Raw genomic sequence first — 7,087 nt, 5'->3', positions numbered from 1 at the left:
GGCATGGACTTTGGAGTTATCGTTCAATCATTTTTTTATACCTTATTCTACCATTTGTAGGTGCACCATAAACAATCTTTGACTCAAAATGTTTTTCGTGATTTCAACTAGTAATGTTGCATCATCTTGACGTTTAGGATATATAATTCTGACATGGCTTAGCAAATTGTAGTGGTATTCTTTCATGTTTTTCAAACAGTTCGACCGATAGAGAATATACAAAGATGTACATGTCAAAGAAATAAATGTTAATAAACATTATTGAATAACTATTCAAAGTTGAAAAAGATTCGTGCGAATTTTTTTACAAAAGTAAGATAATTTTTTTTATCAATATTCTTCCAACATACAAAATTTATTGAAGAAACATTTGGTCTCCTCTTTATAACTGGTTTAAGAAATACTTTTCCCTTGTGAGTGACTTAATTCTTCTTATTCTTATGAGAAGTAATCAAGTTTACCATTTCAACTTCCTCCATTAGCAATTTTTCTTCTTTTTGAATACACATGTTCAACAATGCATTAATAGATCACTTATCTATATATGTAAAAAATTTTAAAATGAACATATTTATGAAGTTAAGTACACAAAATATAATGTACTAGAAATAAATCAAGCATGGTATCCTTCAAGATTTTTAGTTGAGCCACGATGTCTTTTATATGTATGATGTGATTACATAGTCCTTGAATTCGTGAGCTTTAAGGATAAAAATATATAATAATAATATTGACAATTTATAAACTATGATAGATTGTTCATCAATAGCCTTTAATAAATCTCTCACACTGATCAAGAGAAGTCTTAATTCTAACAAAAAAATTGTTAACTCTTTATGAACATTAAATAAATAAAGATCAATAACATTCAGAGTATTGGTCTCAATAATAATTTATGGATTTGGTTTTCTAATACCACAATTAATATTAAAAATATTCACAGATTAAGAAAGTGCAAATTTTAAAATAATTTTTAACCATACAAACATGTTTTAATGAATAAAACGAGTGATATAAAATTTACTTATAGATTAAATTTTATTCAAATAACTTAATAATAAAACTATTAAACAATGTTTCTTTCTTAATGCAGAAAATAAAAGAAACGTAATCCAATATTTCATCATAATTAATCATATAAACATAAAAAATTCTAGATAAAAATTAATCAATAGATATAATTAATTACAAAAATATCAATCAATTATATAAATGTTATTGCTATTCTTTAATTCATTAAAGTTATAATTCACAATTCAAACATAAAAAAAATAAAAAAAAATTACATAAACATTATTTATAATGCAATCAACATGAATAATAATACTCATATATGAATTAAATATACAATCTGTAATTTATATTAACCCATATGGTGCAATCAAGGAGTTTTAAACCTCACAAAATACGTGTACTTGTAATTTACACTAGTACAAAAATCATATTTTATGACATACAAAAACGAATTATGACGTACATAGTTTTGTACCGTTATAATAGGTCTACACATTCATTTTATGACGTAGTAAAAATTTACTAAATTAATGTATTTCAATACATGTTACGTGAACAATACATGTTACGTGAATTTTTACTACGTCATAAAATGAATGTGTAGACATATTTACGTCATAGTTTGTTTTTGTACGTCATAAAATATGATTTTTGTACTAGTATTATTATTACTTTCATCTAAAATTATATATCAATATTTTCTTTAATTGTATACGAAGGAGTTGTTTTATCAAATAAATTCAAAATAGAATAAGCATAGGATAATCGTTGATGAACTCATACTATAATTCAAACAACTATTCTGTTTAACCAACATACCAAAAATATATCACTTTGAAATATTTATATTGCATGGATATTGTTAACTTTTTAGTAAGTAAACCAAACCTTTAAGTAATATAGATTGTAAATCCACATATCATCTTTCTAGGAATTTGTTTTTGTTTAGATAATTATGATTACTTACTAGTTTAGAAAATTAATATAAACAACAGTGATTGATTCAAATAAGTCGAGAACATGTAAAGTTATTGAATATAAATATTATAAAGTAATATGGATAAAGACTTGGATTTTATGACCTAAACTTTAAGCACTGATTCATACAATATATCTTTAACATATTGAAGTATTCACATCATAGGTAAACAAGTCATGATTCCTCGTAAACATGTTATAAATCTTTATGTGAAAATATATTTTTGTAGTGAGAGAGCTTCATAATACATTAGTACATATAATAGATTTATTTAGTATTAATCATTTTTTAATTACCAGCTATATCATTTTTTACTATAAAAGAGTAAGTGAATACATTTGTTCATCATGCCAATTTCTAAAAGCTGAAAAAATTTCCTCCAGCCTTACCGCAGGTCCTCTAAAAACTGAAAAAGAAGATCGTGCAAAGTTCTAGCATTTCGAAGATCATGGCAACCATGACAGAACTGGACGAGTACGAGAAAGAAATTGAAGGGCAAGAACGTTTGATAAGGGTCCGCTTAAGCAAAGCTCTCCGTCATCTGGAAGAGAAGAAATATGCGGCATCTTTCAAGAGTTATAAAGAAGTCAAAGGATGTTACGAAAAGTTGGTCCGAGTTATTTCCGATGGGCCTCCAACTCCGGTTGATGAGGCTGCGACAACCGATGCAGACACTGATCCTGGGCTTCCTAGGACAACCGATGCACGCACTGATCCTGGGCTTCGTAGGACAGGCACTGATCCTGGGCTTCGTAGGACAACCAATGCAGGCACTGATCCTGGGCTTAGTAGGGTCACAACCATTCCAGTCAGTAATACTGAGACTTATAGGGTCTTAAGCAATCCGGTAATTAATCCTCCGACTAAGAGCACCACTGACGGCAATGCTTAAGATTTCTTAGCTTTTTTAAAGATTTGTTTTCTTGGGTGATGGGAACAACAATGTGACATTGTGGAATGAAGCAATAGACGGGGAATGACAACAGGTGACAACAGTGGAGCCTTAGAATGTGATTTGCAGGCCTTGTTTATTACTTTGAAAATGGTTAGAATTTTGTTTTGAAATATAGTTGACATTTGTTTTCTAAAGATTTCTTGGCTTTTCTACCGATCATGTATGTAGTTTTTTTTTGGTTTTTCTTCTCTTTCTCAACGCAATAATGTAATTGTTTTTCTAAAGATTTGTCCAGAAACCTCTTTCAATCATGTAGTTTTCTTTTGCGTTTTTCTAAATATACTGATCATTTTTATTTTTCTTATTATGGTTGCGAATACTTTGGATTTATGGTGACAACTAAACTCAATGATCTTATGATCATATGAACCAAAATAGTTTGATTGTGTTTTTGTGTTAAATTACTTTCATCACAAGGTAAAAATAAAATAGTCAAACAAGGTTATTTCATGCAGTTTTTTGAGATTATAAATTATCAGGTGGTGTAGTCTTGGAATTTATAATAAAGAGAGAAGAAAAGTTTTAAAAGTTAGCTTACAGAAAACCATTTTTTATGCAGCTACTGAGTGTAGGTTACTTTCAATAAGATCGTGATCATGTTTGTAAGCTTGATTGGTATACACATTAATTCGATTATCTTTTTCTTTTGACTAAAAAAAACTGAATATGAGCAGTGGAAGTACTAAAAGATTGGAAGGATTCTGAAATGCGGTTGGAGAAGGAATTATTTATTGAATAATCTAACTCAGAGGATACAAAATATGGCATTATTTATGAAGAGGTCGCAAGGGACCGAGTCGTTCAGACTCACATGCATGCAAACATAGATATATAGTAAAAAACACACTTGGAATTCAGGTTGGCGTACGTAGTTTGTCCAAAACAAACTGAGGTTGTAATTGAGGTTTAGGTTTGGGTTGTTGGCGATGGGAAGGCGTGGTCAGGAACATTGCCACCATGGCAGCACTTGTAGTTAACGGAGGTGACCTCCATGACGCGTCCACAAGAGGCATTAGGGCATGTTATGGTTGCGAGAACATCAAGAGTGTTGAATTCGCATGGTTGAGGAGCAGGAAGATGACGCTTGGTCTCATAGTACTCNTGGAAGGCAATGTCGAAGCCTTCTTTGACCAGAACTCTGTCTTTCCACTTTTCGAAGTCAGCCACAGTCTGATACATAGGTTGGGCGTGCCCTAAAATCTTCACGTTGGACCCTTTGCTGAGAATGGCCCATCCCTGCGTGTCCTNCTTCAAGCAAAGCAAAGACTTCACAATCTCTTGGATCTCACAGTCCAACTTCTCCGAATGCTTTTTCTGCCTCTTCNCTTCCACTCCTATCCAGAACCGAGGAACTATCTTCGGATCATCCTTCCCCAAATGGTAATGCTCTATTATTGCATCTGCCCTCTTTATTGTTTCGTGCCTCTTTATTTTATCCACTGCCACACTGAATTCTCGGCTCCACTTGTCGCTGCCTCCATATATGAACACGTACCTATCACCTTTCACCTATTCATTCACACACACAACAATTTTAGNGTTAATCGGTGAATGTACAGAAAACCTGGTAAGCTGGTTTTGGGGTTTTATTACCTGTATGCCGTGAAGATTTGTTTTCTTTACTTCATCCCAGAACCATTTCCATTTCTGCGCAAGTTGGTAGGCATCCGATTTTCTGAAAGGGAATGCGTCGATTCCCCATTCGAAGATGATGTCCAAGGCATCATCGTTCAGCAGCACGCCCTGTGGCTTCACCACTGGAAGAATACCCTGGAACTTTAGATCCTCTTCAATCAGCCTTGTTCCTGGCAAGGGTTCAATGTACTCCACCACGTACCATTTTATGTAGCTCTTCAGAGTGTTGAACACCTCCCTGCGCGCATCACCCCATCCACTCTCCATCGGTATCCACAAAATCTTGAACTCCTCTTTCTTGAATCCGCTCCTGTCATTCGGATCCTCCACTAGTCCCTCGTAGATTGAATTCAGAAGCCGAATCTCGTCTTCTATTCTGTCCAACCCCGAAATGAATAGCAACACGTACTTGTCCTTGAAAACCTCAACATTCTATTCACAAGCAAAACAAACCATCGTTTTTTATTTATAGTAAGACGATTCAGACCTTACAATAATTCTACACTGAATTAAAGCTTGAAACGACTAATATGATACGAACCACTCTCGTTTTGGTGTTGCCATCGTATATTTGAGCGTTCTGAGAGCCATTTTTACTGATCAAGAGCTTCAAAAAGTCTACAATGTCTTTGGGCTTGTTAAAGTTCCTCTTACGCCTCCGGTAGTCTTCTACCCGATCTGCAACAGTAAAATTTTAGCGAGTTAATTTCTTTTCATCACTTAAGTAAAGTAAAAACTAGATGAAACGGATGATATTGAAGGAAGCATGCAGAAACTCTGAGCACACAAAAACCTTTTTGCTTCTCGCATATCACTAGTAGCCTGGCAAACTCATCCAGAGCGAGAAAGTTTGGCACGAAACTCCAGTAGCGGATAGTTCCTGAAACATAAGAAGTTTAGGATTAATTACTCGACGACATTTGACATGAAGAACATGTTTTTGTTGAGATAAGACTTACGATACACCCTGGAGGGTTCTATTGCAAGCAACAAGGGAAGCGACAACCCAGTATACAACAAGGGGGATCTGCTCCAATGCATCCGACAAAGCAGGCACATCCTCGGTGTCATAGCTTTCATCAGCAGACAAGGTTCCCCAACGACTGATCTTCTCAACAGCCTCCAGCACCAGCTTCACTGTTGAGTTCAGATCAACAACCACTGGAAGCTGTCTATGCTGAACCTGATTCAGCACTTTCAACGAGTTCCCCAGAGGGTCTGATGCCTGATAAAGGTTCCAGAAGTTTCCGTACTCCAAAGCAAAACCGGCTAGAGCTACCAAAACTTTTGCATCCCACGAGAAGGTTCTCAGTTGTTGAAGAATCCTTAGGGTTGTTTGGTGTGCATTCTCCACCCCCCAAGGGGTTGTTATCATCTGTCACCATAATCAATTGCTAAAAACATTTTCTAATTCATTGTTGTATCAACTAAAGTTTATCAAAATTTAAAAACATGCAGGTTTCATATTTCACTTAGAAATGATCTTATAATTTATATTTTTTAATAATTTTAACAGATAATTAAAATACATTATATTATAGTTTTATCTTTAAATAATGCACAAAAACATTAGTGAATTCTTTTACCACACAAATAACCCATCTAACGTTTTAATTCTGACAGAAAATGGTCTTAACAACCCTTGTAAGACTACATTTAAGTTTTGCTTTAATAGAACATGTGTATGCATGAAGTGTATTAGAAAATATACTACTATGTTACTGAGTATATTGATATGATTTCTAATAAAATGGAGTAAGCGATAAAATACATGGCAGGACAGGAGCTTCAGTTTTGAGAATTCTGGTTTGGAAATGTTTATGGCAATAGCATTTCCTGCAAAACCATTTTGCTCATCGATCTGCATGACAACCAAAATTATAGTCAGGTAGCTGAACACTGGAAGCTATGATTACCAATGACTTAAGAAAAGGAAGCTATAAAACACAAAAAAGAGATTTTGTAAGTTATGAATTTGATTTTTGTTAATTTACCTTGAGAATAGCCCCTACAACTCTACTTGATAGCTTGATAACGCTGGACACCACGTTGAAAAGTGGCTCACTATCAAACACTTCGTCATCGTAAGTGTGGGATGCGTACACTTTCTCAATGACCTCANTGTCACTCAACTGAAATGGGTTTGGCAGAAGAGGCTTTTGTTCAGGTTTAGAGATCGACATGTTGCTACTTCGTACGTTAATTAATCTGGATGGAAATGATGTCTCTTGTGCTATCATTAAGTTGCTCGACCTATTTATAAGTTAAGATTCTTGGAGGCTTTACATTTGGAATAATTATTAACTTTAGGTTGGAGGAGACAAATTTTAGAGAAGAATCAAAAAAGCATATAAACAAACAGCTTCTTTATTTGTGTATAGAAAACGTGAAATGTGCCTTCTCGTGCAAAGTTCAGGTTTGCCCTAATGGATTCTTTGGTGAGTGGCCATATGATAAAGGATATAATTGCCATGTTTTTGTTGGTGGAATTCGATGAAACTTTA

At 34.1% G+C, this 7,087-nt stretch overlaps 1 pseudogene; it reads right to left on the bottom strand.

Annotated features, from left to right (window-relative positions):
• Nucleotides 1-3,661: 3,661 nt before the first annotated feature.
• LOC106770801 lies at nucleotides 3,662-6,782 on the bottom strand (annotated as a pseudogene).
• Between the last annotated feature and the right edge of the window lie 305 nt (nucleotides 6,783-7,087).

This window comes from Vigna radiata, chromosome 8 (assembly GCF_000741045.1).
Source record: "Vigna radiata var. radiata cultivar VC1973A chromosome 8, Vradiata_ver6, whole genome shotgun sequence".
In the NCBI taxonomy this organism is placed as follows: Eukaryota; Viridiplantae; Streptophyta; class Magnoliopsida; order Fabales; family Fabaceae; genus Vigna; species Vigna radiata.
This window is presented reverse-complemented; position numbering and strand designations above follow the sequence as displayed.